The sequence below is a fragment of the Lithobates pipiens genome, unplaced genomic scaffold, assembly GCF_037356315.1.
Source record: "Lithobates pipiens isolate NorthernLeopardFrog02 unplaced genomic scaffold, aLitPip1_a1.2 Scaffold_19, whole genome shotgun sequence".
Taxonomy (NCBI): domain Eukaryota; kingdom Metazoa; phylum Chordata; class Amphibia; order Anura; family Ranidae; genus Lithobates; species Lithobates pipiens.
The window spans coordinates 36,349,308-36,376,138 of record NW_027507764.1 but is presented as its reverse complement, the minus strand read 5'-3'; positions in this window follow the sequence as shown (position 1 = coordinate 36,376,138).

Sequence of the window (26,831 nt, the reverse complement as noted above, 5' to 3'; positions counted from 1 at the left end):
GACTTTCGAACGGACTTAGTCCGGTCGTGTGTGGACAAGTCTGTTTCGTTCAGGAAGTCTGTCGGACCTCCGCCGAAAGTCCGTTGGGAAGACCATCGGACCTAGTCCGTCAAAAAGTCTGGTCGTGTGTACGCGGCATTAGTCTCCAATATCATATAAAGATCCTTAAGCATGTTCTTAGTCTCCAATATCTCCTGTTCCAATGTTTTTTCATGTTTGGTCTTCATCTCCTATCATCTCCTTTAGCTTGTCTGCAGACTCAGACCGATTCTTGCTACAAGTCTCTGACAGCTTAATATAGGGTTACATTCACTGAATATTATGTGGGGCCCTATAGAGATGTCAGGGGCCACTCTTAGGTCACTCTATATCAATTAAGTTGACCTTCACTGCTGTATAATAATATAATACAGCATCTGGAGTAACTTGTCTTTTAACATTAAAATTTCATACCAAAACTTTCCCCTAATCCCCCTGGCCAGGCCATAGAAGAAAATCAAACGTCAAACTTCAGACTCTTTAATAAGACATCAAGTCAAATTTTAAGTACAAAAGCTAAAGAGCACATTTAATAATCAGGACCAGACATTTTTCAAGAGATGTGTACATGCGGTCAGACGTACTTCTTCATCCCAGGAACGTTTGCGGCTGTCTTATTAAGAGGGAAAATTCCGAACACATTGAAAATTCTACAGCCACTAAGAGCCCAACATAAATTTTACATCAAACTTTAACCCTAATCTTCTGAGAGATTGCCTCCGAGAAGAATTTAGCCAAAGCATTCTGAGTAATAGCTGTGATATTAGGAGTCTATTGGTTGCTCGGGTATAAATTTTTGATGTTACGGCTCCAATTTAATCACATACAAAGAAAGAAACTTTAAAGGAGGACCAAGTCCCTCAAGGCAGAAACTTACAAAAAGATTTGGCCTTGACAGAAGCGATGCAATGCACATTTAAAGAGCAGTTTCAAGTTAAAGAGAACTGTTACCTGCCAATTTTATCCAGTAAAGACAGTTCCATTAAAGCTGTACTCTGGGTACGAAAACTTGTATGCAAAGAAACTGTTTTTCGATCCCTAAATTAATGCAAATGGCACAATAGAATAAAAAGTATATTCTCCTTTCCAGTGGCCCATGTCCCTCTGTGTCCCCCAACACACACTGGTTGTGTCCTTAACCCCCTGACAACCAGGACCGCAGGTCATTTTTTTCCTGGGGGAAATCAGTCTCAGATCTCTCTCCTCCCACTAGTAAACATCACCTCCCCAAGTAAAGACCTCCCCCAAAGTACAGGTCCTCCCACTGAAGTACAGTTCCCATACCAGTACAAATCACCTTCCAATACCCACATTGCATTACCTTAAGTATAGATTTCATCCTTCAGTACAGCTCTCCCCCACCCAGTACAGATCAGGCCTCAAGTACCGATTCTCCCATCCAGTGTAGTTGTCCCAATACAAATTGCCTCCCAATGCTGAATCTACCCCCATTACATTCCCCCCGGTATAAATTTCCCCCCACAGTACAGCTCTTCTCCCCAGTACAGATTCCCACAGTACAGATCCCCCCATACAGATCTGCCTGTCCCCTAGTACAGATCTCCCCTCATAAAAAAAACTCCCCTGGTTCAGTTACCCCCCTAGTACAGATCTCCACTGCAAGTACACCCCCTCCCAGTACAGATCTCCCCATCAAATTTAGATTCCCCCGCCCCAATACAGATCTACCCCCTAAGTACCGATGCCGTGCATCAGCTGTCAGAGGTAGCTGCGGCGCCATGTATGCTCTGGGAAAGATTTGGACCCCCTTATCCCCCCTTATCTAAACCCCCCGTTGACCACTACAGAACACAGCAGAGATGTAAGGGTTGGAGGATGAAGTCATAGTGCATGGCAGGGGACTCGGATATCGGACACTCATGCAAATGTCAAATTCCATAGAGTCTTATTTGGACTGCAACAAAAGAACAACATGGGGTTAAGATAGGCTTCCTTATTGTTGCTGTTATGATAACACCCCACTGGTGGGCGATGTGGGCTCACCAATGGTGCAGAGCCTAAGAACCAGCCAGTCTTCTCCAGAGCTCCTATTGGCAGAAATGGGTTTTGCTGCATGCTGGTACCAGGTCACGGACCTAAGAATCGCCCCAACAAGGGGTGAACGGGAGCAGGGAGGTAACGATGTGGAGAACGCACACATGGGGGTGACTGGAGAATTCTCAAATCCAGGCAGAGGTCAGCAATGAGCAAGGCAGCAGAGGAGAGGTCTAAACAATCTGGGTTGGTAATGAGCTAGATAGCAGAAGAGGGGTCAGAGCAATCCAGGTTGGCAATAGATAAGAGAGCAGAAGAAAGGTCAGATTCAAGTGGAGGTCATGGGGTAGGGCAAAAGTTAAGAGTAGTCAGGTTAGTCCAGGTCAGCAATGAAACAGGCAATCAGGAGTATAGTATAACTCTTTTTTTTACAAAGCAGGGTAGCTGGCAAAAAGGCACACCACCAGATACTTCCAGAGCTGATGCCTAAATACCCTTCTGGGCCAAGAGAGATACCCAATGTCCTTTTAGGGAGCTCAGGAAGTCCTGGCAGGCAGCAAGCACCATTGGAAGTACTGGCAGAGATTCTCTGAGTGTCATTGGAGTACTGGCACAGGTCCTTGAAGTAGTAGGAATTCTGGATGTATTGGTAGACCTGGAGGACCCAGGAATCCCGGTAATTTAGAGAAGGGATGTGGCCTGGAAACTCAGAGATGGGCAGTGAGAAACGCCTGTCACAGTTATTCTTTCATGTTGTGCATGGGGGAAGGAGTATTTCACCTGTCATATGTTTCTCCTGTTCTGTTTGGAAATGTGGATAAAGCAGTCAGGTGATTGCAGCTTTGATATTTCCACTAGGGAGAATCTAGCATTGGATTAGGTTGTCCTCGATTGAGTATACCCGGCGCCATCTTGATTGGACCCAGAAATTCTGTGAGATTTCATCACCCATCTTTGGATGCAGACGAGACATATAAGACATGATCTGCATTATAAGGGAGCCCTCTAGTTGAAAGTGTGGTTAGGGACAGGTAGAGTTAGGCTGGCCATACATTGGTAATTTTTTTTTCTAAAAAAGTCGAAAACATTCCTCCATCCACACAAATATCGTGAATGGAGGCATCCCCCCGCCAGGACATTGTATTCCGACAGTGGCACCTACAGTTGTCTGAATACACTGTTCAGCGGCTGAAGACATTTGGCTTCGGCCTTCTTTGCAGCATGCTGCCCATCAGGGAACAGGATTTTCTACTAAGACTGGATGTCTGAGGCTATGTTCACACTGAAATAGTATGACTTCTGATATGACTTCAGTGAACAAAATCTGACTTTGATCTGACCACACCAGGCCCTTTGAGTCTGGTATGAATTTTGAGGGGAAACCACATGCCAATTTTTTTTTTTTAAATGGCAAGTGCCCCCTCACTCCTGGACCATACCAGGTCACATGCCCTAAACATGGGTGGGTGGGTGCTTTGGGACAGGGGGTGGCTCTGCGCAGAGCCCACCTCCCACCCCAAAGCACCTTGTCCCCATGTTGATGGCAACAGGGGCCTCTTCCCGACAACTCTGGATGGTGGTTGTGGGGGTCTGCGGGCAGGGATCTTATCGGAATCTGAAAGCCCCCTTTAACAAGCCCCCTCCTATGTGAATAAGTATGGGGTACATTGTACCCCTACCCATTCACCAAAAAAAAAAGTGTAGCGTTACAAAAAAGAAGAGACGATTTTCGAAAAGTCCTTTATTAAAAATGAAGAATTTCCCATGTCATACCTTCATGTTTTCTCCCTCCACTTCTTCTCCTGGTTATTTTCCTTCCTCTTATTTTCCCAGTTCCTCTCCCTCCACTTCTTCTCTCGGTTCTTCTCCCCCTGCTTCTTCTCCCGGTTCTATTCCCTTCGCCAATGACTTCTTCTTTCACCGACCTGGTCCTCCTCCGAAGCTGGCTCCCTGCTGTTGTGTCAGATCCGGTGTCTGCCAGTTCTTCCGGGGATGTCATCCAGAGACCCCGCCCCCTCGTGACAGGGACGGGCTCCATGTAACATCACGAGGGGCGGGGTCTCTGGGTGACGTCCGTGGATGGCCACATCTTATGGCTTTATAATAGCTGGCAGACACCGGACCTCACACAGCAGCGGGAGCAGAGGCGGCTCTCTAATTAGGCATATTAGGCGGTCGCCTTAGGCCCCACACTGGGAGGGGCCTCGCGGCTACCTGATCTGTCTAATTAGAGAGCCACCTCTGAGGCTGACAGCTCCGGATCACAGAGAGAGACACTCAGCAGGGCTGGCCGCTGGCGTTAGTATAAGGCCACCTTAGGGCGGCAGGAGAGGGGGGCACTGAAGCTGATGGTCCTTCAAGTGCTTATGCCGGCAGCGCCCTGCTCAGCAAAGCAGACATCAGACCGGTAACATGCAGCGCCGGGCACTGCAAGCTTCAGCTTCCACACTAACTTTCATGAGCTTCCGCGGCCCCTCCTCCTCCCACATGAAAGGCAGATGATGGCCTTTTTATTTCAGCACATCGATCAGTTGCTGCTTCTATCCAAGAGAATCTCCTCCCACGTGGGCGGTATCAGAACTGCCTCCATTCCAGCAAACTGGTTGGTGAACTGGAAGTAAGTGAGAGGAGGGGGGAGGGGCCGAGTGAGACCGGGGGAGGGGCCAGCAGACACAGTAGGAGGAATGGCATGGATCCTAAGAGGAGGGTATAGGTAAGGTGATGTATCATGTCGGACTGTACTGATTACACAGCCTGCTGCATGTACATAATAGGGACCATCTAGAGATAGAGGAGGGATAGATTGGGCAGAGAAGGGGATATAAGGACAGAGCAAGGGAATAAGAGAGATGATGACAGTTAGAGAATACATGGGGGCAGACAGAGCAAAGGTGATGGGACAAAACAAGACATCAATGAGGCCCCTTTCACGTGGGACAGACTCTGCTTTGCTCAGCGGGGAGTCTGTCTGCTGACTACCCTCCGAGCAGAGCAAGAGGTTAACAGGTCTGTATTTGCTTCACTTATGCCAAGTGGACACACACACAGCCCATACTGCTCTATGTGCAGTCAGACTGTCTGTTTATACCCAACTGACATTCATCCTGATCAGCCCAGACAGAGGGTAATGGATCCCCCTTCAGTTTGTTTTTGTTGGGTCGGATTGAAGGTAGGTGGGTGTAAGTGGCAAAAGTCCATTTACATCCACCGCACCATAGAAGAGAATGGAGGGTCCGATCAGGTCTGCCTGAAAATATTACAGGTGGACCCGATTGGATCCTTCATGTGAAAGTGCCTAAAGTGCAATGTGATAGATGTCAAGAATTATATATATACAGACGCACACACATACTCCAATTGTTCTGTCACAATCTTGTGCATATCCACTGCAAGCTGTTTGCACAGACTTCGGTGTGCCATCACCAAAACAAAGCACATACCATTTGCTTTCCAAAAAATGTGATTCCTTAAATTTTTGAAGTTACATGCACTTGTCATCTGCGGGATATTTACAGCCACTTCACTCAAAAAGTGACAAGGCAGTTATAATAACTTTCTCCCAGGAGCGTCCTTTCACCACTCTGCCTGGTTAGGTACCAACCACAGCAACCCCGTGTATGCAAAGAATAATAACATATTGTATGCATTATCAGGACATTTATTATCTGCTTTATTAAAGTAATGTACTTACAGCAAATTTACTGGGATAAAGCAACAAATTGTTTACTTGTCCTGGTGTTGCTTTATTCTTTGCATTTACGGGGGTTCCCTGTGGTTGGTACCGGACCAAGATACTATGCCTGCAGTGCTGTTTTTTGAGTGAAGTGGTTGTAAATATCCAGCTGATGACAAGTGCATGTGACCTAATAAGTTTAAGGAGTCTAATTTTTTTGGTAAGCAAATGGTATATGCTTTGTTTTGGTGATGGTACACTGAAGTCCGAGCAAATAGTTTGCAGTGGGTCTGTACACGTTTATCACAGCACAGTTTTGTTGGATTTTTTTGTGTGACATGTATGTTTTATGCTTATTATTTATTGTACCAGCACTTCGGAATGTACATATATTACTTATTCTTATTATCTCTATCACACTATATAACATTTTACTGTGGTACACACTTTTATGATGGATGTTCTTTTCTTTCTTTCCCCAGTGACAGCTTGTCAGAATAGCTAGGATCTGTGAGAGCAGCTCTGTATTATACATTACTGTCCCTATACCATACTCTCCTGCCCCCTGTACTGTGCCCCCTTGCCCTCCCCTTGTACTGTACTCTCCTGCCCCCTGTACTGTGTACACTTACCCTCCCCCTGTACTGTACCCTCCTGCCCCCTGTAGGGTGTCCACTTGCCCTCCCCCTGTACTGTACCCTCCTGCCCCTGTACGGTGTCCACTTCCCCTCCCCCTGTACTGTACCCCTGTACTGTACCCCCCTCCTGCCCCTGTACTGTGTCCACTTACCCTCCCCCTGTACTGTACTCTCCTCCCCCCTGTACTGTGCCCACTTACCCTTCCCCTGTACTGTACCCTCCTGCCCCCTGTACTGTGTCCACTTACCCTCCCCCTGTACTGTACCCTCCTGCTGCCTGTACTGTGTCCACTTACCCTCTCCCTGTACTGTACCCCCGCCCCCTGTACTGTGTCCAATTACCCTCCCCCTGTACTATACCCTCCTGCCCCCTGTATTGTGCCCACTTACCCTCCCCCTGTACTGTACCCCCCTGCCCCCTGTACTTTATCCACTTACCCTCCCCCTGTACTGTACTTTCCTGCCCCTGTACTGTGTCCACTTACCCTCCCCCTGTACTGTACTCTCCTGCCCCCTGTACTGTGTCCATTTACCCTCCCCCTGTACTGTACCTTCCTGCCGCCTGTACTGTGTCCACTTAACCTCCCCCTGTACTGTACTCTCCTGCCCCCTGTACTGTGTCAACTTACCCACCCCCCTTTACTGTACCCTCCTGCTGCCTGTACTGTGTCCACTTACCCTCCCCCTGTACTGTACCCCCCCTCCCCCTGTACCGTGTACACTTACCCTCCCCCTGTACTGTACACTCCTGCGCCCTGTACTGTGTCCACTTACCCTCCCCCTGTACTGTACCCCCCTGCCCCCTGTACTTTGTCCACTTACCTTCCCCCTGTACTTTGTCCACTTACCCTCCCCCTGCACTGTACTCTCCTGCCCCCTGTACTGTGTCCACTTACCCTCCCCCTGTACTGTACCCTCCTACCGCCTGTACTGTGTCCACTTACCCTCCCCCTGTACTGTACCCTCCTACCGCCTGTACTGTGTCCACTTACCCTCCCCCTGTACTGTACCCTCCTGCCCCCTGTACTTTGTCCACTTACCCTCCCCCCTGTACTGTTCCCTCCTGCCCCCTGTACTTTGTCCACTTACCCTCCCCCCTGTACTGTACCCTCCTGCCCCCTGTACTTTGTCCACTTACACTCCCCCTGTACTGTTCCCTCCTGCCCCCTGTACTGTATCCACTTACCCTCCCTCTGTACCCTCCTTATACAGTTAATTTTTAGTGCTTGAATTATTTGTCCTATTATGGGCATGAGGGGGGGTCTCATGTTTAAGTTTTGCCTAAGGCCTCACAAAGCCTAGAGCCGCCTCTGAGCGGGAGCCAGCATCGGAGGAGGACCAGGTTGGTGGAGGAAGAAGTCATCGGCGGCGGGAGAAGAGCCGAAAGAAGAAGTGAATGGAGAAGACCGGAGGAAGAAGACGTGGTTCTACGATGAGGACATTCTTCATTTTTAATACGAAAATTGTTGTTTTTTGTGGTGTACAATGTACCCCATAATCATTCACATAGAGGGGCCCGGGATCTGGGCCCCCCCCTTGTTTAAGGGGGCTTCCAGATTCCAATAAGCCCCCTGCCTGCAGACTCCCACAACCATCGCCCAGGGTTGTCTCGAAGAGGCCCTTGTCCCCATCAACAAGGTGCTTTAACGCCCCACATCACCCCCCCCCCCATGTTGAGGGCATGTGGCCTGGTATTGTTCAGTGAGGGGGGGTGCTTGCTCGCCCCCCCCCCCCCTTTTCCTGACCTGCTGGGCTGCATGCTCGGATTTTTTTTTTTTTATTCATTTTGTCGTGAGGTTTCCTTCAAGATTCTCATCCATCATAGTCACATGCCACAAGTCGGATCAGTTAAAGTGGTTGTAAACCCTTACAACCAACTTTGACCTACAGGTAAGCCTAGATTAAGGCTTACCTGTAGGTCCAAGAAATATCTCCTAAACCTACACGGTTTAGGAGATATTTGCCGAAAGACAGGCACCGCTGTCTACGGCGCATGCGCCGTAGACAGCGGCACGCAGGCGCACTGAGCACGCCGCGGTCAACGGCGATATGCCACGAGTGGAGGCTCCCGTGTGCATGCGCGGGAGTGACGTCTTCACGGCTTCGCCGAATGACAGCGGCGCATCGGCGAGACCCACCGAGAAGATGGATGCGCTGTACTACAGGGGACAGCGCTGACATCGCTGGCTCCTGTGTCACGTAAGTGACACATAATGGACTACTATGCGATGAATGGTAGTCCATTATGCTTTACCTTTGCAGGGAATGAAAGAGGAAGTAAACCCCATCAGGGTTTACTTCCTCTTTAAGATGATGTTCCCGACTTCCATTCAAATCAATGGGCTGATCATGCCAAAGTCGGACCAAAGTAGTGCAGGAAGCATTTTCACAGTGAGAAATGCACAACCAAATTGAGATTAGGTAAAGACCAGGCAAACTGTACAATCTACCTGAGCTGTCTACAGTCCAGCCAAAAACTACATTTACATGATAGCCCCAGTTTAGGACCCGGGTGCTACATGTGTTCGCACGCGTTGCGTCGCGCCAAAATTGACCCAACATGTTTCATTTGGCAGGCTATGCTGCTTTCCAAACACTTCCATTGATGTCAAGGTAGATGCGCTGCAAACGCATCACAAATGCCCCTTATGGCGTTTACAGTGCGTTTGAGATGCATTTAGAATGCGTTGCTAGATGATAATACAAAAATCCATACACTGGTCTGGTAAGCATTTCTAGAATGTGACGCAAACGCATTAAAAACACACCAAAAATGCGCCATTAACATATCTTAACACATTGGGTTCAAATTTCTTTGCACGTCTAAATGAGCCTTGATACTCAACTGCTGATTTGAAATGTGCCTAACAAATAAATCAAAAGCGGAATTTTCCCTTGATCTTCATGGAGAAAAAAGTCTGTTTTATGAAGACGGCACTCCTTCCTCCCGTCTCGGATTCATGCGAATGCCTAATTATCAATATCAGCAAATTGCCTGCCAATTGCCTCCGTAGGCACCAGCCACCACTCGATAAAAATAACCCAGAGCCATTTCCATTCATTCGTCAATCCGTATTGTTATTACTCAAAAATGTTCCTGTCAAGACGAACCTATTACACTGAAGAGGTACGCGAGGAGGGCTACGCTGACATCCTTTTCTTCGTAAGACGGTGAATGAACCGCGCTCGGGAAACAGATGCGCATAGCAATGAGAAGGAGTCAGTCTAGGCAACAAGTAAAAGCAATCACTGCTATCCAGCAAACCAATTAGTGCCCTACAGGTTCCTGGCACAGTTACCCCGCGGCTAATGGAAAAGCTCCCGATCACTTCTTGTCGGGAGCTTTCCGATCAATTAGACATGTGCACTGCCAGAAAAAAAAAATTTTCTTTCATTTGGCTTTTTTTCGGATCATTTATTATGATCGATATTTGTTATTTCAAATAAATTCATAACTGTGGATAAATCCATATTTTTTTACATTCCATTCGTTTAGATACGGTATTCTTTACTTCGACAATTCATAATAAATTCGAAAGAACGAAAATCCGAAATTCGAAAATTCTACATTTTGAAAGTCCGAAGGAACGAAAATCAGAAAATAAGATCGAAAATCTGAAAATTCGAAAATCCAAAAGATAAGAACGAAAATCCGAAAATTTGAAAGAATGAAAATCCAAAAATTACAACGAGAATTCGTGAATCTAAGATTCAGAATGAAAATCCTCAAGAAAGATGCAAAATCCGAAAATAAGAACGAAAATGCCCAAATTTTTTTTTGTTTGTTTCATTTGTTTTCTTGTTTTTTTTTTTTCGATTGATCGATATCCGTTATTTCAAATGAATTCGTAAGGGCAGATAAATTCACATTTTTTACATTCCATTTGTTGAGATGTGGTATTCATTATTTCGACAATTCATAATCATTTTGAAAGGACAAATACCTGAAATTCAAACAATTCCGAAAATTCGAAAGAACGAAAATCCAAAAATTTTAAAAGAACGGAAATCCGAAGGAACGAAAATCTGAAAATTTGAAAATTCGAAGGAACGAAAATCTGAATAAATTCGTAACTGTGGATAAATTCTATTTTTTTTACATTCCATTTGTTTAGATGCGGTATTCATTATTTCGACAATTCAGAATAATTTAGAAAGGACGAAAACCTGAAATTCAAAAATTCCAAAGATTCAAAAGAACGAAAATCCGAAAATTCAAAAGGAACGAAAATCCAAAGGAATGAAAAATCAGAAAATTTGAAAATCCGAAGGAACGAAAATCAGAATAAATTCATAACTGTGGATAAATTCTAATTTTTTTTACATTCCATTTGTTTAGATGCGGTATTCGTTATTTCGACAATTCATAATAATTTAGAAAGGACGAAAACCTGAAATTCGAAAATTCCGAAGATTCAAAAGAGTAAAATCCGAAAATTCAAAAAGAATGAAAATCCAAAGGAATGAAAATCAGAAAATGTGACAATCCGAAGGAACGAAAATCAGAAAATGTTAAAATCCGAAGGAACGAAAATCAGAATAAATTCGTAACTGCAGATAATTTTTTTTTTTTTTACATTCCATTTGTTTAGATGCGGTATTCATTATTTTGACAATTCATAATAATTTTGAAAGGACGAAAACCTGAAATTCGAATATTATGAAAATTCGGAAGAACACAAATCCGAAAATTCGAAAAGAACGAAAATCCGAAGGAACTAAAATCTAAAAATGGGAAAATCCAAAAAAACTGAAATAACAAAAATCCAAAAATAAGAACGAAAATCTGAAAATATTAAAGAATGAAAAATCCAAAAATAACAATGAAAATCAGAAAATTCAAAAATCCAAGAATCAGAGAGGACGAAAATCCCCCCCAAAAAAAAGAATGAAAACCCAAAAATTCGAAAGAACGAAAATCCGAAAATAAGAACAAAAATCCAAAAGAACAAAAAACATTCAGATAATTTCTATTATATTTTAAATATTACAATTATTAACCATTTTTATAGATTTTTTTAATTATTATTGTTATTTATTAATTATAAATAATAGTAATTTTGGATAAATTTGTATTTGTTACATTCACACAGACAAATTTGAACGTAAATTTCAATACTTATAATTTAATAGTTTATAACTATTATTATAGTTTTTTTATTATTATTATTTATTATTAATAAATAATAAGAAAAACTATAACAATGATTCATAATCTTAATATTCTAATTATAATAGAAATTAGCCGAATGTCTTTTGAAAATTAGAAAATCCAAGAATCAGAAAGGGTGAAAATCCCCAAAAAAAAAAAAAAATGAAAATCTGAAAATTCAAAAGAACGAAAATACGAAAATAAGAACGAAAATCCAAAAGAACAAACAACATTCAGATAATTGCTATTATATTTTAAATATTACGTTTATTAACCATTTTTATCGTTTTTTTTTCTTCATTTCGGAAAGTGTGTTTACAAGTGCTCAGCTGTGATTAGACAAAGCTTATCACATGGTAAAGGGCCAAAGTGATTTGCCCATTACCACGATCTGTGATCAGCTGTGTCCGAAGGGGGCGTGCTTCTGGGAAGACATTTATGGATGTGCTCCTGGAACAACAGAGCCGTGCTGTAGCCCTCTTCCGGCTCTAGCGCAGGTCTGAAGTGATTAAAGGTAAAACGCCATAAAATTTACCTTTTTATTATACAAAAAAGCTTAAAAATAAAAGCTTAAAACATAGAAAACTTCAAACACATAGGCATCTATGCAGTTTAGCAGTAGCTCCACCAGGCAGCATATATCTAAGGAGACACCTGGAGGACCCAGGTAACCTTGAGGAATAGAGCCTGAGAAGGGAGCATCGCTATTTCCTCCTACTACAATGTAAATATCTCTACAAGGATGATCTCCCCTATTATATGGTGGTCACAGTTTTTAGCTGCCTTTTTTTCCTGGTCTAAGCTGCATGCACTCTGAACATTTACAACAGAGTTTAATGTCAATTCCCCCTGAGGAAGCAGGCTTTCCCAGTGAAACATGTTGGAGACTTTCATATGAAGCACCCTGATTGATCAACCTCTGGGGTTATGTTTGATTGATTACTGGCATTATATGCAATTGCAGTTCTTTAATCTTTGAAACCTATGTTTTTTTAAGTTTTCTATGTTCTATGTTCTATGTTTTTTTTGCGATACGGCACTGCGTCGTTTTAACTGACAATAGTGTGGTTGTGCGACGCTGCAACCAAACAAAAATGTATTTCCTTTTTTTTCCTCACAAACAGAGCTTTCTTTTGGTGGTATTTAATCACATCTTTGTTTTTATTTTTTGTGCTGTAAACAAAAAAAGAGCAACAATTAAAAAAAAAAAAAAACACACAATATTTTGTACTTTTTGCTATAATAAATATCCTCCAAAATTTTTTTTTATTATTGTTTCCTCAGTTTTGGCCGATACGTATTCTTCTACATATTTTTGGTTAAAAAAAATCGCAATAAGCGTATATTGATTGGTTTGCGCAAAAGTTATAGCGTCTACAAAATAGGGGATAGACTTATGGCATTTTTATTATTGTTATTTTTTTTTTACTAGTAATGCCAGTGAGCAGCGATTTTTATCATGACTGCGACATTGCGGCGGACAGATTGGACACTTTTGACAATTTTTTTGGGCCATTGACATTTATACAGCGATCAGAGCTAAAAATAGCCACTGGTTACTGTATAAATGTCACTGGCAGGGAAGGAGTTAACACTAGGGGGCGATCAAGGGGTTAAGTGTGTTCCTTGGGTGTGTTCTAACTGGGGGGGGGTGGGAGTGACTAGAGGAGGAGACCGATCGTGTGTGCCTACGTAGTAGGCACTCACGATTGGTCTCCTCTCCCCTGACAGAACCGGGATTTGTGTGTTTACACATGCAGATCCCGGTTCTCAATCTGTCACGGTAAACGGGTGACCCCACCCCCTCTGACATCAAGGGGGAAAGCCATAGGGAAGTCCCCATGTGTCAGGGGAGGGCGGGGTCACTGGGTGGCCCCGCCCTCCGTTATTTAAGACGTTCAGAAGAATCGAAGCGTCACACGGCTGAAGGCTCCCACGGAGGCGGATCGTGCGGACAGCGCAAAGAAGAAGCCGGAGCAAGATGCGGGACGAGAAGAGCGGAGGAAGAAGAAGATGAAGAAGTTGGAGAAACAAGGAGAACACGGAAGGAAGACCAGAAGAAAGAAGATGAAAGAAGAAGAATTTAATAAAGGACTTGTCAAAAACTGTATCTTGTCTTTTTTAACCTTTTTGTCACTTTTTTTGTGAAATTGTAGGGGTACCCATTACCAATTCACACGTGGGGTAGGATCTGGGGGTCCCCTTGTTAAAGGGGGCTTCCAGATTCCGATAAGCCCCCCGCCCGCAGACCCCCACAACCACCGGCCAGGGTTGTGGGGATGAGGCCCTTCTCCCCATCAACATGGGGACAAGGTGATTTGAGGGGCTACCCCAAAGCACCCTCCCAATTTTGAGGGCATGTGGCCTGGTACGTTTCAGGAGGGGGGGGCGCTCTCTAGTCCCCCCTCCTCTTTTCCTGTGGCCTGCCAGGTTGCGTGCTTGGATAAAGGTCTGGTATGGATTTTTGGGGGGACCCCACGCCATTTAAAAAAAAATAATTATGCGGGGGGGTTCCCCTTAATATCCATACCAGACCTGAAGGGCCTAGTACGTAATTCAGGGGGACCCCCACGCATTTTTTTTTTTTAATTTTGGTTCGGGGTTCCTCATGTTCCCCACATGAGGAACCCCGAACCAAAATTAAAAAAAAAAAATCCCCATACCGTTTTTATCAATGAACTTTTATGTGTATTGCGGACCGACAATTCATTGTAGCCGTGAGTAGTTTTAAATAACTTTTTTTCCTTTAGAAATGTCATTTTGCTGTCAGACTGATAACACGGGAAACACGTGCCACTTTACAGGCATACTATAGACACCCCCCAGGTATGAAATTTAAAGGAATATTACACTTTTATTGTTTCACTTTAAGCATTATTAAAATCACTGCTCCCCAAAAATTCAAAAAATTCTAGAAAATTTTAAAACTTTTTTTTGCATTGATACATGTCCCCTGGGGCAGGACCCAGGTCCCCAAACACTTTTTATGACAATACCATGTATATAAGCCTTTAAAATTAGCACTTTGATTTCTCCCATAGACTTTTAAAGGGTGTTCCGTGGCTTTCGAATTTGCCGCAAACACCCCAAATTGTTCGCTGTTCAGCGAACTGGTGTACAAGCCAATGTTCGAGTCGAACATGAGTTTGACTCGAACATAAAGCTCATCCCTGTTCCCTAGACAGGAAGGAACATTCCGGAAAGGCATCCCAAGCATTATTCACTTCTCCGGCCACCTTCTGGTTGCCTCCTTCTACGAATGGACCGGGCCATGATAAATATTCATTCTGAATATTTGACTCTCTCTGCCCTATATTCTGGAAGCTTCTTCTAGAAGTGGGTGAGAGCAATCAAATACCGAGCTAGGTAATTAATTATATTGGTTTACTTATAACTTTTTTTTACTTTTTGGTGACAGCATGAATCATCTGTAGAGAATAAAAAAAAAACCTTAACTTCCCTTTACAGCAAAACCCTTACAGAGGTTCTAACCCTTCCACTCTACCCACCCCCCCCCCCCCCCCCAAATGTAAAATAAATTGACTACTTAAAGTGTTACTAAACCCACAACAGTAAATTCAGTCTGTATATGCAGTAAAGCATGCTTGTTATACTCACTGTCGAACCTGAGGGGTTATTCCTCTGCACTGTGTAAAAAGGCTGTTTGATCCTGTCTTCTGTTCCTCCCCTTTCTCCCACTGTCCCCAATCTATCTCCTGATAAGACAGAGGCTAGGGGACAAGCTGCACATGCTCAGTTCGGTGTGTATTGTTAGAAAGTTTTTTTGTTTTCTTGGAAGGGTGCATGTGATCAGTACAGGGCCAACCAGCACTGTCAAGACGGAGGGTTAGGGGTCCTGCATCCTCATAGGACAGTCAGAGGAGAATGAAAACTCCTCCTACAAGCTTTAACCAGACACTGATAGAAGTCACAAGACTGCTATATACTGCTAATGAGAAAAGGTATTTTAGCAGCTTATATTTACTAAAACCCGTGCATTTCCATGTTCTGTGTACTGTGGGAGACCAGATATGGTGAATGCAGGGTCCTGGGTTTAGTAACACTTTAATGCCGCGTACACACGTTCAGAATTCCGGCCAGAAAAAGACCGATTAGAGCTTTTAATCGGAAAATGCGACTGTGTGTATGCTCCATCGGAATTTAGCTGTCCGAAAAAAGCAAAAAATTGATAGCATGTTCTCAATTTTCCCGACGGAAAAACTTTCTATCAGAATTTCTGATCGTGTGTATGCAATTCCGACGCGCAAAAACTCACGCATGCTCAGATTCAACTACGTGATGAAAGCTATTGGCTACGGGGTATTGAACTTCCTTTTTCTAGTCCCGTCGTACGCGTTGTACGTCACCGCGTTATAAACGATCGGGATTTGGTGTGACCGTGTGTAGGCAAGGCAGCTTGAGTGAAATCCCGTCGGAATTTCCGTCGGGAAAACCATCAGAGCTTTTTCCGACCAAAATTCCAATGGTGTGTACGCGGCATAAGGCCTCATGCACACTGAACTTTAAAGTAATGTTGTAAAATGGCAGTAACTTTGCAGTGAATTTTTCAACTTCTTTCAACTTTTTTACAATAGCATTCTTTAGCTTTTTTAGCATTTTTCCGCGTTAGCGCTTTCTAGCGTTTTATTTTTTTTAAAGAAAAAATACATTTTTTATCAATGGATCAAAAGCACTGTGAGCGAGGTTTTTGAACGTTTATCGATGTTTATCAGCGTTTATCAGCAGGATGTGGAAACCTTGTAAAAAGATCTGAACAATTTAATGGGGTGGGCAACTACATGATAAATGAGGTTCAATGTAGAAAAATGTAAAATAATGCATTTGGGTGGCAAAAATATGAATGCAATCTATACACTGGGGGGAGAACCTCTGGGGGAATCTAGGATGGAGAAGGACCTGGGGGTCCTAGTAGATGAAAGTCTCAGCAATGACATGCAATGCCAAGCTGCTGCTAACAAAGCCAACAGAATATTGGCATTAAAAAAGGGGATCCACTGCAGAGATAAAACGATAATTCTCCCACTCTACAAGACTCTGGTCCGGCCGCACCTGGAGTATGCTGTCCAGTTCTGGGCACCAGTGCTCAGGAAGGATGTACTGGAAATGGAGCGACTGCAAAGAAGGGCGAAAAAGCTAATAAAGGGTCTGGAGGATATTAGTTATGAGGAAAGGTTGCGAACACTGAACTTATTCTTTCTGGAGAAGAGACGCTTGAGAGGGGATGTGATTTCAATATACAAATACCGTACTGGTAACCCCACAATAGGGAGAAAACTTTTTTGCAGAAGGGAGTTTAACAAGACTCGTGGCCACTCACTAAAATTAGAAGAAAATAGGTTTAACCTTAAACTACGTAGAGGGTTCTTTACTGTAAGAGCGGCAAGGATGTGGAATTCCCTTCCACAGGCGGTGGTCTCAGCGGGAAGCATTGATAGTTTCAAGAAACTATTAGATGAGCACCTGAACGACCGCAACATACAGGGATATACAATGTAATACTGACATATAATCGCACACATAGGTTGGACTTGATGGACTTGTGTCTTTTTTCAACCTCACCTACTATGTAACTTTTAAAGGTCTCCTCTTCACTCCCAGCCTGTGACTGGACAATGAAAGGAGAAACAAAAGACTTATTTGACGCTGTTATAAATCTTTCACATTCTTCAATGAGCCCAATCACGAATGGTTCTCTTTAAAAAAAAAAAAAACATTTCCATGGCTAACTCCTAACTACCGGATTGATGTCAGAACGATGACATTTCTCTGTGCAATGAAACCCTTCAGGATCAGGAACAGTTAATTGTGAAATCAAAAGATGAACGTTAAAATATTTTTTGCTCGTCAATGAGTAACGGCTCAGTTAATTGCCCCTTGAGTAACATTAGGCTTCTATCACAAAAAATGAATGGCTGTATCAGCTCTAAGTGGCCAATACTGGTTATTGTAGACAACCTCTTTGTAGCCGAAGTAGGTGGCTATTTTTGTCAATAGCCCCATTCGTTGATGCATCACAAGCAGAGCTTCCTTTATATACCCTGGTCCTCATAATTGACCTTCTTGGAAGTAGTTTGTGTTTGCCGAAAAGAAGGCCACTACAAAACGTTCCTCTGATCTTTCAATGTTTGTACCACTTATAACTTACTAACACGAGGACCATTTAGTTGCTTTGTTTTCACTTGTTTCATTTGAATGATGAATTCCTAGTTTTTGGTTGCCTAATGGGTTGACATGGTACACAATTCTGAGAATGGAATGGCAAAACAAGGATGAATTACCACCAGTGAAAGCTAGTGGTCAGGGGCGTTGCTAGGTCTACAAAAGATCTGGGGCTAGAGCCCATAGCAGCGCAATAAAGACTATCATACGCTTGGGCGGGCATACACATGTATATACAGTAATATGTGTGTATGTGTGTGTATATATCCTCAGAGAGCCCCCACTTACATCACTGTCCCCAGAGAGACCCTCCTTAAATCAGGGTCCCCAGAGAGCCCCCCTTACATCACGGTCCCCAGAGAGCCCCTCCTTACATCACGGCCCCCAGAGAGCCCCTCCTTACATCAAGGTCCCCCCTTACATCACGGTCCCCAGAGAGCCCCTCCTTACATTAGAGTCCCCAGAGAGCCTCCCCCTTAAATCAAGGTCCCCAGAGCGCCCCCACTTACATTAGGGTCCCCAGAGAGCCTCCCCCTTAAATCAGGGTCCCCAGACAGCCCCCCCTTACATCACGGTCCCCAGAGAGCCCCTCCTTACATCACGGTCCCCAAAGAGCCCCTCCTTACATCAGAGCCCCCCCTTACATCATGGTCCCCAGAGAGCCTCCCCCTTAAATCAGGGTCCCCAGAGTGCCCCCTCCTTACATTACGGTCCCCAGAGAGCCTCCCCCTTAAATCAGGGTCCCCAGAGAGCCCCTCCTTACATCACGGTCCCCAGAGAGCCCCTCCTTACATCAGAGCCCCCCCTTACATCACTGTCCCCAGAGAGCCCCTCCTTACATCAGAATCCCCAGAGAGCCTCCTCTTTACATCAGGGTCCCCAGAGAGCCCCCCCCTTAAATCAGGGTCCCCAGAGCACCCCCCACTTACATTAGGGTCCCCAGAGCGCCCCTACTTATATCAGGGTCACCAGAGAGCCTCCCCTTAAATCAGGGTCCCCAGAGAGCCTCCTCTTTACATAAGGATCCCCAGAGAGCCTCCCCCTTAAATCAGGGTCCCCAGAGAGCCCCCCACTTACATTAGGGTTCCCAGAGAGCCCCCCACTTACATTAGGGTCCCCAGAAAGCCTCCTCCTTAAATCAGGGTCCCCAGAGAACCTCCTCCTTAAATCAGGGTCCCCAGAGAGCCTCCCCCTTAAATCAGGGTCCCAAGAAAGCCTCCTCCTTAGATCAGGGTCCCCAGAGAGCCTCCCCCTTAAATCAGGGTCCCCAGAGAGCCCCCCTTGCATCAGAGTCCCCAGAGAGCCTTCCCCTTAAATCAGGGTCCCCAGAGAGCCTCCCCCTTAAATCAGGGTCCCCAGAGAGCCTCCCCCTTAAATCAGGGTCCCCAGAGAGCCTCCCCCTTAAATCAGGGTCCCCAGAGAGCCTCCCCTTTGCATCAGGGTCCCCAGAGAGCCCCCCCCCGCTTACATCAGAGCCTCCCCTCCCCTTGACCCCTGCAGAGATTCGGGGCTATAGCCCCAAAAGCCACCCCCTAAAGATGCCACTGCTAGTAGTAGACATTAGGTAGCGACCATACATTTTATTCCAAAACGTTTTCATTCATGAAATATATTTTACATACACTATATGGGTAAATCATTTGTAGACAACCCTCCAAATGATTGAGTTTAGGTATGTGCAGTGAAGGGCACATCATGCAAAGACATTTTAGACAATTTTCTGCTCTTCCCACAACTTGGTCACAGTTTGATGAAGACCCTTCTTTGTTCCATCATGACTGTGCCGCTGTGTACAAAGTAGGGTTGCACCGATATCGATACTAGTATCGGTGCCGTATACTCGTGCAAATGCTCCGATGCCTAATCCGATACCTGGGCAGTCAGGGGTGATTGGTGCGGGGGTGGGGGGAGTTACAAGCACTGATCTCCCTGTATAGATTTTAACCACTTAAGCCCCGGACCATTTGACTGCCCAAAGACCAGAGCACTTTTTGCAATATGGCACTGCGTCGCTTTAACTGATAATTGCACGGCCGTGCAACATGGCTCCCAAACAAAATTTACGTTCTTTTTTTTCCCCACAAATAGAGCTTTCTTTTAGTGGTATTTGATCCCCTCTGCGGTTTTTATTTTTTGCGCTAAAAAACAAACATATAGAGACAATTTTGGAAAAAAAAGCATTATTTTTTACTTTTTGCTATAATAAATATCCCCAAAAAATATATAATTTTTTTTTTCCTAAGTGTAGGCCGATACGTATTCTTCTACATATGTTTGGTAAAAATAAAGAAAAAATCACAATAAGCGTTTATTGAATGGTTTGCGCAAATGTTATAACGTCTAAAAAATAGGGGATAGTTTTATGGGATTTTTAGTAATAATTTTTTTTTTTTTTACTAGTAATGGCAGTAATCAACGATTTTTATCCTGACTGCGACATAATGGCAAACAGATCGGACACTTTTGGTGCAATTTTGGGACCATTCACATTTATACAGCGATCAATGCAATTAAAAATGCATTGAAATAAATATGACTGCAGTGAATGGGGTTCACCACTCAGTGGGGGGTTCATTAGCAGAGTGCAGGCCCAAATAAATTCAGCAGCTCCTTCGGGGGTCAGTGCTACATAAACATGATCAGAAATTCCACCAGCAAAAGTCAGATGAGAGCTTTTGGTTGGAAATTCCGACCGTGTGTACGCTCCATCGGACTTTTGCTGGCGGAATTCCCACCAGCAAAAGATTGAGAGCAGGTTCTCAGTTTTTCGGTCGGAAAAAGTTCCGTTCGGAAATTCTGATCGTCTGTACAAATTCCGACGCGCAAAATTCCTACGCATGCTCAGAAACAATTCGTCGCATGCTCGGAAACAATTTGTCGCATGCTAGGAAGCATTGAGCATCATTTTCTCGGCTTGTCGTAGTGTTGTACGTCACCGCGTTCTTGAGGGTCGAAAGTTCAGAGAACTTTTGTGTGACCCGTGTGTATGCAAGCCAAGCTTGAGCAGAATTCCATCGGAAAAACCATCCAAGATTTTTCCGACAGAAATTCCGCTTGTGTGTACGGGGCATAAGAGTGGATAACAATCTCTAAGGCTTGTTATCCACTTCAATACCGGGCACTTTCGCCCCCTTCCTGCCCAGACCAATTTACAGATTTCAGCTCTGTCGCACTTTGAATGACAATGGCGCGGTCATGGAACGCTGTACCCAAACAAAATGCTTATCTTTTTTTAGACTGATAGGGCTTTCTTTTGGTGGTATTTAATCACCACTGAAATTTTAATTTTTTGCTAAACAAATGAAAAAAGACCAAATATTTTGAAAAAAAAGGTTTCTGTTATAAAATTTTGTAAATAGGTATTTTTTTCTGCTTCACTGATGTGCGCTGAAGAGGCTGCACTGACAGGCACTGATGAGGAGATACTAATATGCAGCACTGATGAGGACTAATAGGCGGCACTGATGGGCACTGATAGGCAAAACTGATGGGCACTAATGGGCAGCCTTTATGGGCACTGATAGGCTGCACTAATGGGCACTGATGAGGTGGCACTGATGAGGCGGCACTGATGAGGAGGCACTAATATGCAACACTGATGGGCACTGATGGGCAAAACTGATGGGCACTAATGGGCAGCCTTTATGGGCACTGATAGGCTGCACTAATGGGCACTGATGAGGTGGCACTGATGAGGCGGCACTGATGAGGAGGCACTAATATGCAACACTGATGGGCACTGATGAGGCGGCACTGATGAGGTGGCACTGATGAGGAGGCACTAATATGCAGAACTGATGGGCACTAATAGGTGGCACTGATAGGTAGAACTGATTGCCACTAATAGGTGACACTGATAGGTAGAACTGATGGGCACTAATGGGCATTCTTTATGGGCACTAATGGGCACTGGTAGACTGCACTAATGAGAAGTTCATGATAGGCATCACTGATGGTTACTGATTGGCATCACTGGTGAGCACAGGTGGGCATCACTAGTGGGCACTGACAGGCATCACTGATGGTACTGCACTAATAATTAGCACAGATACCCTTGTCAGGAGAGCCACTTATTGTCTCTCATGCTCTGTCAGTGTGAGTAGAGGAATGCTGATGACCAGCACTTCCTATATACACTGTGATAAGCCGTGATTGGACACAGCTGATCACATGGTAAAGAGCCTATGTCATAGGCTCTTTACAGCGATCGGAGATGCGGTGTGTTTCGGAGCAACACATCGCACCACAGGGGGGCGCACACGAGCGGCATGTTGTGAAGGACGTCATATAACGACCAGTCACAACAATTAAACCACCGCCCGGCCGTCATTTTGCTATAGGCTGGGTGGGAATGTGATAAAGGTGAAATGAGCAGAAAAAAAAGTAGGAATCTGCTACAAAGTATGTTAAAAAAAAAAAGAAGTCCCTGCAATGTATGATGATCACCCAGAGGGGATTGTTTATTTCTTAAAAAAAAAAAAAAAAAAAAGTGGTGTTGCACTTTAAGATGCTCCTCTTTCCCTAAAACACTTTAAAAGAAGATGCAGATATGACAGTATAATACAGAGAAAGGTTTCTTTTTTTCTCAATATATTCCTAAATGCCAGAAATTTCTATCAGACGTGCTTTTATGCATCTTTCTGCATAAGTCTCTTCCCTATCATCAACTTAATGCCCCTACTTTAGCTACCTTGTGATTTCCACATAGTAAATTATATAGAAGAGACAAGAGTACATGATAAATCCGATACTTATCTCAAACACAGATTATCCCTTAAATCGCATCATTCCAGAGAGCATTCTCTCAAAGTGACTCATATAGCCCAGTTCTTTCATTGTTCTTGAAGTTATATAGACTATTTATATATGTGTGTTTCTATTTATAGATAGCAATGGCGGCTGGTGCTCCATTTTTTGGGGAGGGTGGCAAATAACCCCCCCCCCCCCCCCCCCGCCAGGTCTGCACTTACCCCATCCAGGTCGCCTCCGGAACCTTCCCTGGCTCCGGCGGCATCCCAGCTTCTCCTCCTGGCCAATCCGGTCTTAAGATCTGCTCCCTGTCTTGATTGGCCCGGAGGAGAAGCAGGAAGACAATAGCGAATGTTGATTCGCTAATGTCACAAGTGGGTGGGCTTGGGGCGCAGAGCACTGTACCCCGAGCCCAACATTTGTGAAGCCCATAAGTAGAGCTGCACAATTAATCGTTAAAAGATTGAGATCTCGATTCACCCACACATCTATATTGTAGTGTTTCCTGATTCTATCATGTGAGTGAGTGAATGAGTGAATGACTTGTATAGCACTACCTATGCAAACTTAATTGTGCTTTCTTGTGTGGTCCTTTACCCTGTAAGGTCCTGACACGCTTACAACACATACGACATTGACATACACATATATTAAGGCCAAATTTTTTTTTGTTAGACAAGGTCTAATTAACCTAACAGCATGTCTTTGGAGTGTGGGAGGAAGCCGGAGTACCCGGAGGAAACCCACGCAGGCACAGGGAGAACATACAAACTCCAGGCAGATGGTGTCGTGGTCCGAATTTGAACCAGCGACCCTATTGCTGCTAGGTGAAAGTGCTAACCACTACACCACTGTGCTGCCCCAAGCAAGTATAGAGAGTTCTCTGCTCACTCTGGCAGTCTGCCAAGTTTTTAACAACATTGTAACTCTTCAGGCTTAGATCAAAGGGATAAAACTTCTGTGTGAATATGCAGGAAGTTTAACCACTTAAAGTCTAAACCTTTTTCTGAAACTTGTTTCTAATGCCGCGTACACACGACTGTTTTTTCCCGTCAGAATAAACTCTGGCGGTTTTTCCAACAGAGTTCCGCTGAAACGGACTTGCCTACATACGATTACACCAAAGTCCAATCGTCTAGAACGCGGTGACTTTCAACGCGTACGACGGGACTAGAAAAAGGAAGTTCAATAGCCAGTAGCCAATAGCTGCCCTTGCGTCGTTTTTGGTCCGTCGGACCAGCATACAGACGAATGGTTTTCCCGACAGGAATTGATTCCATCGGAAAGATTTAAAACATGTTCTATTTCTAGGTCCGTCAGAATTTTCAGGAAAAAAAAAAAGTCTGCTGAAGCCCACACACGATCCGAATATCCGATGAAATTATTCCGTCTTAGCCCCTGTACACACGGTCGGAGATTTCCACAACCAAATCCGTCGGATTTTGCCCGTCGGATTTTGTCCGTCGGATCTTGGCCGAAACTGTTGCATACACACGGTCGGACAAAGTTGGCGAAAAATCCGATCTTTCAGAACGTGATGACGTCATTTCGTTACGATGGGACTATGTTCAGGCTAGTAGCCAATAGCTTTGGTCTAGGAATTTGATCTGAGCATGCGTGGCACTTGGTCCGATCAAAATTCTCTACACACGATCGGAGTATGTCCGATCGGCCCAGTTGGTCGGGAAATATTTCCAACATGTTGGAAAATTGGGTCCGACGGATATTCCAACGGAATCAGTCCGATGCATACCACACACAGTCGGATTATCCGACGACACAGTCCAATAGGACACATTCCGACGGATTCTCCGACCGTGTGTACAAGGGCTTACTTTTTCTGCCTGAAAATCCGACCATGTGTGCACGACATTACAGTTCAAATCTGATTTTTTTTTGCTAGAAAAGGACTTGGAACCCCCAAACATTATATATATTTTTTTAGCAGAGGCCCTAGGGAATAAAATGGCAATTGTTGCAATATATTATGTCACACTGTATTTGCACTGTGGTCTTTCAAATGCAATTTTTTGGGAAAAATACACTTCAATGAATAAAAAAAAAAATGAAACAGTAAAGTTAGCCCAATTATTTTGTTTAATGTGAAAGATGATGTTACTCCGTGAGAATCGTGAGAGAATCGTGATCTATCTTCTAAGCAAAAAAATCATGATTCTCATTTTAGCCAGAATCGTGCAGCTCTACCCATTAGAGCCTCAGCCTCAGGCATGTGCTTCAAAAATAGAAAAAGCTTTTAGAAATCCATGCATCCAGCTCTCCTGTCTCCCCTCGCCCCGTGGTCCTTCTCTACCCCGGTCTCCTCTGCTTGCCTCCTGATGTCTCCCCCCTCCTCTCTGGGCTTGTCTCCAGCTCTCCCTGGGCAAGCTGGTGGCTGCAGTCCACTGTCCAGCCACTGTAATGGGACCGCTCCTCTTCGGGACTACATGTCCCCTGCTGGGACTTTGTTTACACTTCAGCTGTCAAAGAGAAACCCTACTGACAGTTGAATGAGTCGCCGGTTGTTAACCCCTTGCCGATCAGCCGGCATGTCGGCGCGCTCTCGTGAGCCGTCGTAGCTATACATCGGCTCGCGGGATCTGGATAGCAGGCGCGTGCTGCCGCCGTACAGGAGGGGGGTGTGCCAATGCTTGTGGCTGATGATTGCGATGACCGTCGGCCACAAGCTATTGTGGGCACGAGAGGCAGAATAGGGAATAGGGAAACAAATCCCTGTTCTGTTCTGTGAGGCGCGACAGATTGTGAGTTCCTGTTAGCTAGGAAACACGATCTGTCATTTCCTTTAGGTCAGTCCCCTCCCCCTACAGTTAGAACACACACAAAGGAACACAGTTAACCCCTTGATCGCCCCCCTAGTGTTAACCCCTTCCCTGCCAGTGACATTTTTACAGTAATCAGTGCATTTTTATAGCACTGATCGCTGTATAAATGCCAATGGTCCCAAAAATGTCAAAAGTATCCGATGTGTCCGCCATAATGTTGCAGTCCTGATAAAAATCGCAGATCGCCGCCATTACTGGTAAAAATCCCCTATAACTTTTGGGCAAACCAATTAATATACGCTTACTGCGTTTTTTTTTTTTTTTTTTTACAAAAAATATGTAGAAGAATACGTATTGGCCTAAACTGAGAAAACATTTGCTCTTTTTTTTAAAAAAAAATGGGGATAGTTGTTATAGCAAAAAGTACAAAATATTTTTTTTTCAAAATGGCCGCTCTTTTTTTGTTTATAGCGCAAAAATAAAAAGCGCAGAGGGGATCAAATACCATCAAAAGAAAGCTCCATTTGTGGGGAAAAAAGGACGTCAATTTTGTTTGGGTGCAACGTCGCACGACTGCGCAATTGTCAGTTAAAGAGACGCAGTGCCGAATCGCAAAAAAGGGCCCAGTCATTCAGCAGCCAAATCTTCTGGGGCTGAAGTGGTTAAAGCGGGAGTCCGCCGGGAGTCCGCGTTTTTTTTTTTTTAAAAGCCAGCAGCTACAAATACTGCAGCTGCTGACTTTTAAAATAGTGACACTTACCTGTCCAGCGCGCCCGCGATGTCGGCACCCGAAGCCAATCTCTCGATCGTCTCTCGGGTGCTGCCACCGCCATCTTGGGTATGGGAATCAGGAAGTGGAGCCTTTCGGCTTCATTTCCCGGTTCCCTACTGCGCATGCGCGAGTCGCGCTGCGCAATAAGGATGGACCCGCTGCCTCTGGGATCTGTGTGTTTCCCAGCAGGCAGCGGGGGACTTTTGGAAAGGGGCGTAATCTACGCCCCTTTCTGCAGAGAGCTATCCCGGAAGTGGGTGCAGATACCTGTACTGTACAGGTACCTGCACCCCCCTCCCCCCTGAAAGGTGCCAATTGTGGTGCCGGAGGGGGGGAGGAATCCAATGAGCGGAAGGTCCACTTTAGGGTGGACCTCCGCTTTAAGGACTGGGCCGCTCCTTAACATCCAATCATTTCCGCTTTTTTGTGGTTTGCATTTCAGCTGTCAGTGGTGGAATCCCACTGACAGCTGAAAGAACCGAGCCTGAAAGTATTCGCTTCAGGTATCGTATCATTTGCACGAGTACCGATACTCATGCAAATGCTTAGTATCTGCACCAATACCAGTATCAGTGCAACCCTTGTGTATGTGATAACATGCGATTTAACACTGCATGCCTGTGTGCATTCTCCTTTTCCCCTCTTGTGTGTATCTTTACCGGAAAAAACACAAATTTTCAATTGCACATGAATCCACAACAGTGTGGCACTCCAAAGATGTTCCTCTAAATATTGCCAGCCTCCAAGCTTGGCCCCCTAGGATATATGGCTAGGTGGATTCGCTCAAGACATCCGGTATTCCAGGCAGATTATTTCCATATGGTAGGGGGCATAAAAACATGCAGGGAGAAGA